Source organism: Emys orbicularis, chromosome 1 (assembly GCF_028017835.1).
Source record: "Emys orbicularis isolate rEmyOrb1 chromosome 1, rEmyOrb1.hap1, whole genome shotgun sequence".
In the NCBI taxonomy this organism is placed as follows: Eukaryota; Metazoa; Chordata; order Testudines; family Emydidae; genus Emys; species Emys orbicularis.
Genome location: NC_088683.1, coordinates 71,831,186 through 71,843,844, shown reverse-complemented (window position 1 = coordinate 71,843,844; position 12,659 = coordinate 71,831,186).

Sequence of the window (12,659 nt, the reverse complement as noted above, 5' to 3'; positions counted from 1 at the left end):
TGGTGGGGGTGGTGCTGATGTGTTCGGACTGTGGGACGGGGCTCAGGGTTGGGGTAGAGGGTTGGGGTGCAGGGAGGTGCAGGCTATGGGGTGGGACCGGGAATGAGGGGTTTGGAGTGCAGGCTCCCCCGGGTGAGAAGCGCCTGTCCCCGGCTGCAGCAGCTCTGGTGGGGCAGGGTGGGGCTGGGCCAGGCTGGGGGAGGAGTGCCTCTCCCTGGTCGCAGCAGCTCCGGTCGGGTGGGGCGGGGCTGGGCTGGGCCGGAAGAGGGGCGCCTTTCCCCACCTGCGCAGCCCTTGATAGCCTGCTGCACGGCCGTGCAGTTTAGAGGGAACTTAGCCCATGTGTCATTATGACTTCAGCGGGGTTCTGCACAGGGGTCAGGTTCCATGATCAGGGTCTTGGCTTGTAAGTTCTCTGGAACAGACCCTTTCTCTTATTATGCATGTACATAGTGATTAGCACAAGGGTGTTTTGAAATGTATGTTGTTTATATTACAATTAATCTACTAACTAGCTCCTATTAGGCATTTCCTAAATAGTAGATTTCATTATCTCTCCCTGTTTATAAGCATGCCAGGTACATCTTACATATATATCCTGGTGGTGATTCTGAGTGTACACTACTTGGTACCCTAGGGAGATTTCAAAACCAAAGAGGCTACTGGATTTCCATTTCTGCTCCCAAACTGCAGGGCACTGCAACAATTAACCTGAGGAATTAAACTGCTACAGATAACTTGGTGTAGATGAGAGGATTGGGTGTTACATTAGCTATTTTATATTAAGTGTTATACGCTTAGAGGGACCTAAGACACCATTTGTTTTTCTGAGTGTGAATTCAATTTGATCAAAAGCCAGGAGTAATAGAAATAATTTGTTAACTTGTCTTGCACTTTGAATTGACTTCAATGAGTTCTTCATATTAATTCTATAGAGTTTCCTACACTAATACACGTCTTTCACTCCTATAATGCTAGGAATAGGACCAAGAAAATTAACTTCTCTTGGTGACTTCTAAACAAGATGCAATAGTTCAGGAAAAGATTAAACTTGACTCATTCTTGGGGACAGTGTCACCAGTTATCTCCTCTTAATTTTTTCTTTATTTTTTTCTAGTTTCACCTAACTTTTTTACCTTCCAAATAAAATAAATAAAAACATACAGTATTTTTCATATAGTTTAAGGTGTGGATAGTCCAGTCTAAGTGTGTAATACACTCTAGTAGCTAAATCCCATCACCTGTTTATGCTTTTTTACTTCTGTTATACTTCTGTGGCATTTTATTTGACGTTTCTCAACATCAACTGTTCATTTACATTTCTTTTACATTGTCTAGATTCCATTTTATGTTATTCATTACAAACCTTTAGGGTCAGCTCATCACCTGCTGTAAGCTAGCAAAAGTTCACTGAAGTCAAAATAAATATGTCAATTTGCATCTGATGAGGATAAGACCCTTGAGCTTTCATCTTTTCATTGTCCTTGAGTGTGCAGGGATAGGTAATTAAGGGACAGCTATGACTCTGTGTCTAATGGCTCAATGTTGTTTATAATAAGGATTTCCAGAAACAGAGAGTGGGATTCACAAATGTATTTAGGTGCCTAACTCCCATTGAAATCGATGGCAGCTAGGATCTAGATTCACAAGAAATTTAGACATGGCAAAGTTCAGTGTCACCACTCCTAACTTTTAGGCACCTAGAAAATCACTGGGATTCACAAGGCCTGAGTCAGGTGCTTAGGCTCCTTATATAATGAATGGGGAGAGACAGGCACTTCAGAATGGGATTCACAGAAGCCAGCATGCTAGGAGGCTCCTTGCCTAAGCTAACCAATGGGAGATGCCAACAAGAGGGGTGTGGGCACTAAGCGTCATCCCATGAGGGAGTTCAGCCTAAATCCTGGCTGCAGAGCAGTGGCTCCCTTCGCTTCAAAGTCTCAGCCATAAGCCCACTCTTGGAGTTAGACGACTATACCATTTTTGTAAAGGCTGGTGGGGGCAGGAGGAGAAGGAGGGAGGAAGGAAGGAGGATAACCTCCCTCATAATTTTCAGTCCAGTGGTTAGGATACTCACCTGGGACGGAGGTACCTCCCTCATTCCAGTCCCTCCTCTGCTTGAGGTGACAAAGGGATTTGAACAGAGCTCTCAAGTGAGTTCCCTAGCCACTGGGCTCTGGGGTTATTCTGATGTGGGGCTCCCTTAATCTCTCCTGTTTGAAACTGTTCTATTGTGGCTAGCTAACTAAAAAGGAATTGGACCGGGGGACTGGACCCAGGGTCTCTCACACAAGTGCACTAACCATCAGGCTACAGAGTCATTCTCATTGTTTGTGTGCACTCTCTCTGCCTCAGTGATTTCTTTTCATTATTAATTCACAGTGGAACAGCTTCAACAGAAAATACTGAGGGAGCCTGACATGAAAATATCCTATAGCCCAGTGGCTAGGACACTCACACAGGCAGAGTCTCATTGTCAGGTGGAGGGAGCAGCTGAACTTGCATTCCCCTGCCTCCCAGATGAATACCTAACCCCTGGGCTACAAGATATGAGAGGTAATCTTCCTCTTGTCCCCACCCCCATTTTGTGTAAGCTCACCTACAAGGGCCCAATCCAATAGGTGAGCTTTGAGCCTGCATACCAGATTGGGCCCCATAAGCAAGTTAGGGGGAGGAATGCTGGTCTCCCACTGGTTTGTACATCACTCTGGGGTTTAGGCATCCACATACCTAGAGTGAAGCAGCAGTGCACAAGCTCACAGGCAGCAATTTAGCAGTAAAAGTTCCCTTGGCACCAAAAACTTAAGTGCCAAACAAGTTTAGGTTCCTACAGGGCTCAGCAGCAGTTGAGCAGAGTTTTGTGTATCTCAGTGGGGCCTGATTCTGGGATTTAGGAGCATACAGTGGCCTAAATCCTTTTGTAACTCTAGCCTTAGATGCCTAAATACCTTTCTGAATCCCACCCTAACATTCCACATTTCATACTGCTCTGGAAGTTCTGCTCCATATAGAACCATAAAGAATCACTTATTCAGGTGATCTTCCTAACTGCATGAGATTTACCAATGATTATTTATTAGTTTAAAATTATTTTAAATTGGAAAAAAAATACATACAATTATATTAATTTTAATGAATTACTAAACTACCTTTTCATTTTCATACACATTTTAAAGACCCTTGTTCAGATACTGGGATAATTCACTGAGTAGTTGTAGTCTGGGTTATGCCAGTTTTCATCTGCATAACCCAGGGCAGATGGCTCTCATTGGTGGAAACTCCACAGTTGTGGTGGTTTCCGAATGCCTGGAGCCAGCCGGGGCAGACTCAGAAGAAGGTAACTCTGGTTGGGGAGGGAGTGTGGCCAAGGTATCTAAGGATGTACTGAGTCAGCCCATCCCCTGAAGAGACTCTACCAGCAGGGCTCCCGTTGTGGCCACACTGCTATATTTTAGGCACTAGCTTGAGCAAAGCTAAGCCATGTATATCTGCCCAAATTGGGAATTACACCTCCCAGCTACAGTACAGTTGTACTATATAGCTGCCCTACCCTGCTATAATCTGGAGAAAGGCAACAGTGCAAACAGCACCACCAACAGGTTGGAGACACAGTGCTTGTGTTTGATTATAAATAATGTGGGTACTGAGGTGGTAGAGACAGAAGTTAATCAAAGGTAAAAGTGGAGATGGAGGGTGAAGTGATATATTTAGAGGGGAAAGGGGGCTAGAATTGGTGGATATAGATTAGGGTGAGAAGAGAATCGGCCCACACATGTTTTGTTCCAGCCCAGTAAATCTTCAGATGTAAACACTGTCTTCTTTCCCCAGTCATGAATTTCCACCTCCTGCTCCAGTGACACAGCACCCCCAGAGGCACTGCAGGTACAGTATAATTTGCACCAACAGGAACAAATTGATCCAGGCAGCAGCATATATTATTTACTTTGGCTTTATGAATTGGAATAGTTACTGCAGATTGAAACGGTTCACTGCCTTAAAAACAAAACAAAACAAAAAACAGAACATCCCACGAAACAGAAGCAATTGAAATACTGATCTACAATCATTTCATTTCTTAGCCTTCACTCTAGAGTTAACATTTGTCCAGAAAGCCCATTTCTCTAAAACTGTGTTAGAAAAGATTTGAAGGAGTCAGCCAATCTAATTATGATGATGTGTATAGGATAGCTCTTTTTCTGATTTTTTCGGCTGAGGGTGGCATTATACACTTCAAATTATCAACAGGGATTGATATTTTCAGCAAAGGTCATCTTAATCCCAATTTGTGCTGCTTCAACCCACCTATTTTAATGGGCCTTCCATCTGCAAAATAAAGATTTTTTTTTTCCTCCGTACCCCTGCCAAACCTGGACTTCGAACAGCCTCCTTCATTAATATCAGTTGCCACTCAGAGCTGCAGATGACATTGATTAATTGTCCAATTAGTTTAATTATAAGGAGGAAAAGATGTGCAAAGCAACAAAACAAACAAATCAGCAGTGTTTATTGTTCAGTAGACATCTAACTCAATATGATTTTTTTTAAAAGCTTTGCAGATTAGTAAGTTTAGAGGGGTTTTTTTGTTCATCACTCAAAATATACACTAGGTTAGCAGGGAGCATTAAACCTCTACTCTAGAATTTTTGGGGAAAATAGTTTAATGTTGCTCATTTGTGAGAAATCTGAACTGAATGGTCAATAACAAAGGAAATCCATTTAAAATATTTGAATGTTAAAAGCTGTCTTTCGATGTCTGTTTTTGGTGCCTTCACAATATTTTTTGCTCTGAATTTCAGTGATCTTTATGTTCTTTAAAAGATTGTGATGTTCCTTTAGCAACACGGCAGGAAATAGAAAATCTGTGATTTTTCTCCATCTCATTGGTAATTATAAACAGGAGGTAGTCACAGCTCAGATACTTGTTTGTGGCTTTTGCTAGATCTTTTTTTTTTTTTTCTTCTAACTTTGATGGAAAAAGAAAAGCTATTATACATGGTAAGAAAATGCCACCTAAGACAGAACTAAAATTCTTCCAATTAACTCAAGTAATTAGAATTTGGAAAATCTCCAGTGAACGTCTCATACTCAATGTAAACTGAAAAATAAGCACAGAAGCCAGTGGTGCTCAGAAAGGTGTAAAGAAATAGAATAGACATTGCCCAATGAAGATCAGACCATACAGATGTGTGTTCCTGGCACTGTCTGCTAAGTAGAGAAGAATGTTCTACAGAGCCCCATATGGCACAGTAATAACACTGATGCTGTATGTTTATATTGCTAAATACTCCACTCACCATGTATTTAAAGCAACACACTGTATACATCATCAGTTTAAGCATATCTCATTGCTCAACAGTGAACAACAAATAATACGTGCACGAGAAATGCTATATTCAAGAGTTCCATTTTTCAGGGAGGTTTGAAAACCATTTAAATTTAAAAATGTACATGGATTTGCAATAAACCCTCAAACTCAAAGAGAAATTCTGTCTGCCTTAGGCTCAGAACCACATGAAACCACCAAATTTTGTATGATGTACACCTAAAAACATAAATCAGTCCACGTTCTTCTGAGACTCAGTCCATGTTGTTCCCAGGATCTGCAAACCTGGCCCCACATTTCGGATCAGTGACAAAAACTCAAACAAGCAAACTTACCTAGTGCCAATTTTCATTATTTTCACTACAGCTCCAGTAGTTGCTCAATGAGATGTCCAGATCTTGCTTCCAGTGAAGTCAGGAACAAAACTGCCACTGAGTGAAGTACTGGCTCCATTGAATTCAATACTGAAATTCCCATGGACTTCAGTAGAGCCAGGATTTCACCCGTTGACTTCAATGGTGTAGGAACAGGGCCTGAGAATGTTGATACTCCCATTCTATTAGAGGGTATCTATGGGCAGGTACAATCCTGTGCGGAGCAGAGTGTCCTCACTTCGCATTGATATCTGTGGAAGTCAAAAGTGCTCAGCACATCACAGGAACAGGCACCCTAATGAATTATGTTGTCCAATTGGAGTATTCATAACTACATAAGAATAGATGGGATATTCTTAAATTCAGTGATGTCACAGCAGCTGATGAACTGACAGAGAAATTCTTAAAGCGTGTGAATGAACTCAGTTTCCCTTAGGATCAGTAGATTGGCTGGCCAATTTATTCATTTTAGGAAGAACAGATTGTCCTGCAATTTTTTCCCTGTAAATTCAAGCTATGAATGTTACATGAATTATGTACTTTGCTATCCTATATACATAGCAAAATGAGCTGATTGCATAAGTAGTGACTTTGTATTTTCTGATACTATTAACATTGAAAAATATTTAACATATAATTGACTTTCCACCATGATTGCTTAGTTGCTTTCAATCTTTCACGCGAGCTGGATAATGAAACGTTTTTGTTTCTTCAGGGGTGTGTTTTTAAGGCAGTTTCTGGTTCTCATACACTAACAATGTTTTGTTTGGCTCAAAATAAACAACATGGCAAGGGGATGTCTAAATGTAATTCGAATATTTCATGCAATGAGAATGATAGATGGAAAACTTTTCAATTCCTATTAAGATTTGTAGAAACATTTTTTTAAATAAAGTTTTATAAAGCCTAAGTATTAGGCTTGAAAAGTTAAAGTTTAAGGAGGGAGCATGCACCAGTGGATAGAGTCAGTCTGAGCATGAGGAGACCTGGATTCTATTCCCTAGCTTTGCCACTAAGCTGTTATGTGGTCTTGAACAAGCCACTTCATCTCTTTGTCCCCCACCTTACCTTACCTTACCTTACCTTTTTTGTTTGGTCTACTTAGACTGCCAGCTCTTGGGGATAGGGACTCCACTGTTTGTTTACAGAGTGCCTATCCCACTAGGCTCCAGAGTCAGTTTGGGCATTTAGGTGCTACTGTAGTACAAGTAATAAACCTAATAGATCCAAAGTAAACTGTGTCCATTTCAAGGGGACATCCTCCTGTTTTCTCCTAGCCTGAAGGACTGGGTTAGACTCAGGATTCTCATGAGAGTTTGGGGATATAAAATATTTGCTTCCCCCACTCAACACACAGTAGCAAAGCAACTCAGTGTTTGCTACGTCAGCCTCCAGTACTTGTCAGGTGAGGCAGGCAAGTGGATCCATGCATCATAGAACCACGCCCACCTACCCCCGCCACCTTCATTCAGCTGGACACCAAAACCTCTGCACACTCCAACAAAGATTCTTAACAACCCACCCAATTTTAAACTGGAGACTTAGATCTTATGCTATGTTACATGGAAGGAAGTTTGTTTATGTAATATACTAAGATGAAAATGAAAGAGTTTTCTCTCTGAAAAACCTGAGCAGCTTTAAGTAACTTACCACAAAAAACTGGAGGATGAATTTTTCTGCATTCTATAGAGAAAGCTATATGGTATATGTTTGAGTGTCATGGTGTGTGGCAGTGAAAAATTTTGTTAGCCCTCTTTGGCAATTAAGGTGGTGAAACAACAACAAAATAGTCTGAAGATGTGCAGGTCATTTATTTTGTCAGGATGTAGGAACAGTTAGCTGAATCTAATCCTAGGTAAGATACAGACTTTGGTTGGGAGAGGAAAGCACTTAGATCACCTCACCCTTGATGGAGGATGATTTTATGGACGTGGTATCTCCATCAAAGGTATCAAGACAGTCGCTGAGGTACTTCTGAACTCTGCCACATCTAGGTACCTGAATAGCATGACTGCCACAAAATACTCTCTATCTGGTTGTTCAGAATATTGCATCCTATCCTATCAGACTGATCTGGGTGCAGTGATCTACACATTTGTGACCTCCAGGCTTGATTATTTAAATGTGTTGTAGTGAGGAATTAAACTGCTTATTGTGAAAAGGCATTTCTGGTACAAAGTACAGCAGATGGCCTCCACTGCTACACAATCCACTGAGAACAGATCACCCTATCACTCTACTCTGTGGAATTCTGAATCAAATTTCAAGGTTTTGGTCTTTATCTAAACGCCTACTCAGGGATTGATCCAGGTTATCTGAGGAACCACCTCCAAGTATTCCAATGGAAAATGGAACAGTCATTCTCAAGGGTGAGACTGATGACTACAGGAGGGTGGAGGAATGGGCATTGTCTTCAATGGGAGTTTTGGGTGCTCACTACTTTTCAAAGTCCGGTAGATACCTAAAAATGGATTGAGCAACCTAGCTTTAAGCTTCTATTTTTGACAATCTTGATTCTGGACCCTTACAATTCTTCTCCTGCTGCAGCAGATTTCAATTCCTGTAAGGTGAATTCCATTCAATAATACTGGTGTTGAAGCAGGGAGAAGTGATTGATGGTAGTGATCATCTAACCATGTCACCATGGATTTCTCCATGAACCGAAAACTGTTTTAAGCCCTAAAAATGAAGTCTCAGGAGCCTTAAAGAATTTATATTCATAAAATGATGTATTTTGAAAGCAAATGTATATCAGGCCATGCATACCAACATCAGAGGCATAGTAGTTTTAAACTGTGCTCCATTTTTAAAAGAAACATTTATTAAATAGGTTTTTAGGGAAATTTTCCTCCATGGTGCATTTGTTATTCTGAACTGTTGAATAAAAAATGAGAACTCACTTGTCAAGAAGTAACCTTATGTGCCTTTTCTGAAACTTTATATACTACTCTTCACCCCTAAATATAAGAACAAATTACTGAAAATATTGTTGTAGTACCCAAGGGAAAACTTCTAAGTGAGGATCAAATTTCTCCATAGCTGGGCATTGCATGGGGTTCCATAGCACCTAGCCAAGTCACAAAAATAAGAGTGGGTCCTAATTTTGTATCTGCACCAAATACATGCAGATGAGAAAATGGAAGGTAACACCTAAGGGGAAAAGAAATGATCCTATATCATTTGTCACTCTATTCTGTCCATTCCAATATGCACTCTAGAGACATGACAGTATTGCCTAAGGGAATGAAATAGCTAGAGCTAATAAGAAGAAAAGTAGATAGCAGACGCTGAGGCAAATCAAATTATTTAAGTATAATATCCAGATCACCTAGTAACTAAGATAATACCAGTTACTTGACTACAGAATTCAAAATAATTTAACTATCATATTAAAACTATTCATCTAGCAGTATTAATAACACAGTTTTCCAACCTGAACAGTTAGAATAAATAAATATAGTGCCAGCAAAATGACATCTATTCCTCTTTACCTTTCACTGTCTGGGCTTATGATGACAGGGAACAATGGAAGCTGTAGCTAGCTACTGTACCAGCTGACTGAAAAAAATGGCAATAACAACTTTCCCTTTTCTGTTTTTTCTCTGAGGCTTCTACCATCCAAAACTTAAAAATTTCATCTGTCCCAGACCAAGTTTTGGAAGGAAACAAATTACCTGTCATTATAGCAGTTCATCTCGTTCTACTGCACCTTCTCCTTTACTTACCTGATCTACCTGACTGTCCAATTGCCTGCCATGTGCGAGTTAAGACAGAGCAGAACCCATGCCATTGTGACAATTCCATGTTTCTGATTGGCCTCCCCACAGCATGAAAAATAGGCTTATTGGCAGATCAGCACACTGCTGAGAGTCTCTTCACTGGGCAGATGAGAGGCACTACTCCAACTATACAGAATTTGACATCTAGAAGAGAAAGTTAATACTCTATTAGTGGGTTTTTTTAGAATTCATTCATATCACACATAAAGTAACACAGTCCAAATATCTCACCTCTAGATTACTTATGATTTTGACTGATTGTACTCTGTGCCTGTCACATTTCTAGTGTTTTATGGAACATGCAAGGATCTGTCATGGCCCGGTTGTGTGGGCAGTCAGGGCTTATGGGTGGAGTCAGAGTCATGCTTAGTGAGTAGGGGTGGACCCAAGGGTTGGACATGGAATCAGAAGCCAGGCACCAAAGCAAGTCGAAGGAGCAAAGTCTGTCTTAGCATCCAGGTTGGGAGCCACCTAGTTACACAGACAACTTCCTAGTGCCCCTCCCCCCCAGATTTAAGTAGTGTCTATGGAGCAATTGGGGACCCTAGGAGCACAGCCATTCAGGCTGTGTGTGAGTGGCATTTCCTGTGGTGCTTGGCCCTCACAAGGGTCACACCCCATCAATCGCTACTCTGCCAAACTGGGTTTGGTGGTGCTCCAGGAACAGCAGATGTAGGGTCTAGCCCCACAGATCCTCACAGGAACATCTGCTTTCTATCAGTTCATTTGTCAATTACTCATTAATCTTGCTCTGTCAGTCTATCTAGACAGACACATATTAGGAGTGGGATCCATACCACAGAGTGTTGAATTTTAGAAGTGTCACCTGCTCCCACAAAAGTCTGATCCACTTCCCTCAGCTGAAAACACTCCTCTTGAAATGTTAGTCTGAAACCAGAGCAAACCAAAGCAATGCAGTAAAGGAAAGAACTGGAGACTTGTGTTGTGGTTCAGTTAACATATTAACTGACCCAAATCTTCACCCAAAACTCGGACTGAACTTGAACTATAATTTTGAGGTTTAAAATAAAGTCCAGCTAAATTTCCCTTGAACTTTGTATTTTTGCATTTTGACATGACATTGCAATTCCCAGCAAGGAAGAGGAAACACTAAAATGGCTCAGAAAAGCCTGTCTTCATGGTATTTCTGGCCTTACTGAAGTCAGGAAGTATTTAATGTCTTGTGAGGTTTTCAGCCTGTATTTACAGACTCAAGAGGTTCATATAAGTTCAACTGAGGTTCAGAAAAATATCTGAACTTTTGAGTTCTTAACTGAATGGCTGTTCTTCTTGAAGTGAGCCAATTATTAGAGACAGCAAGGATTCAATCAGTTACAGAGGGGCTTCCTCTGAAAATAGAGTTTCTTAGAGGCCCACATGAGGTTTTGGTGGCTTGATACACATGCTACTTTTTTGATTATCATTATTTTGCTTTCCCTGAATCCTGTGAGGTAATATGCCTTAAAGTACGGGTCCAAATCCTCCACTGGTGTAAACTGGTGTAGCTCTGTTGAGCTGGCCTATGATGCTGATTGTGTCTACTGACTTCAATAAAACGACTGATTCTCATGAGTGTAAATCTGGACCAAAATCTGGACCATAGTTTATAAAAATGTCACATACTAAGCATGACCATACATGGGGAAACATAAATTTTCCTATCTGGAGCACAATATAATGCCTTTTAAAAAGACCAATAAAGAACATTTGCAAATAAGAAATATAAGAGAATGGAATATATTGGCTATTAAAATAGCTTCTCAATTGGTCAGTTATTATAAGCCGTTATTAACTAATACAATTATTGAAAAAATGTAAAAAGAATAAATATACACAAAATAGTTTGTATGATGTAACTATCTTGAGAGGATAATGTAGTTTGTGTGTTGTTATTTTTTCCAGCATATTAATGATCTGCTTGAGTTAGCACCTTAGGTGTTGCCTTGAGCTTTTAAATATTTTGAGGCTTTGTCTACACTTAAAATGCTACAGCTGTACTAATGCAGCGCTTCAGTGTAGCCACTCACTACAGCGCTGGGAGGAGTTCTCCCGTTGCCATAGCTAATCCACCTCCCTGAGAGACGGTAGCTAGATCAATGGAATAATTCTGCCACTGACCTAGTGCTGTCTACATTGAGGGTTAGATTGGCTTAACTACCCTGCTCAGGGGTGTGGATTTTTCACTCCCCAAGCCACGTAGATGGGAAAACCTAAATAGATACTAAGCAAAAGTAAATTGTGTACAGCTTTAGGCCAATGTTCATCTTGTGAACACAAGAAATAGTTTTCAGCCAAATGCACTTTGAGTATTGCCACAGTATCTCTGTAAGGGACAAGCTGGTACTGCATGTGTTTACAGTGTATGCTTCCTGAAAGGGTATAACAGTGGTTATTTTAACCCCGCTTCTCAGCAGGTGTAATTGGGTCAGTCTCCATTTAATCCAATGGAACTATACTGATAAACTTCAGTTAAGGACCTGGTCATAGTTTGTAAAGACAAGCAAAAGAATTATGACTGGCCCAATCTATGTAGCCATGTCACATCAGGTCACCATCTACATTTCACTGTTCAACCAACATAGACAAAACTGACTGAGTGCAATGGGACCAGCCCTCAATAAATTTTCACCAACACTGCTCCATCTGCCTCCACAGCACTCTCCATGGGGATGTGTGGGGTTATATGATGGGGGGTATAAAATGAAAAAGAAATCAAAATAAGAGTATACCAAGTGGGTATAAGAACCATTCTGGAAACAGGAGTTAACTCTCCTCTCACTTAGGCTGGTGTAAATCAGGAGAAACCCCATGGAAGTACATGGAGTTACATCATTGTAACACTGGTGGGAGAGGAGAATCAGGACCATAGTTTACCATTATGTTTAGTAATGCAAGCAGCTAAATCTTGGTACAATTAGAATACCACAATGAGAGACAGCATGAAAGAGAAAATATATTGTAAAGGAATTGTTCGGAATCAAAACAACTACTGAAGGGGCACAAATGGAAATTAGGTACCCAGGGCTTGATTTTTAAAGGAATTTAGGCACCTAAGATTCAGATAGGTGCCTGATGGGATTTTCAAAAGCACCTAGGTCCCACTGAAATCAAGGGCATTTTTGAAAATCCCATTAGGGCATGATCTGTATCTTCAGGGCATCAATACTGTTAAAAAACTGCCCA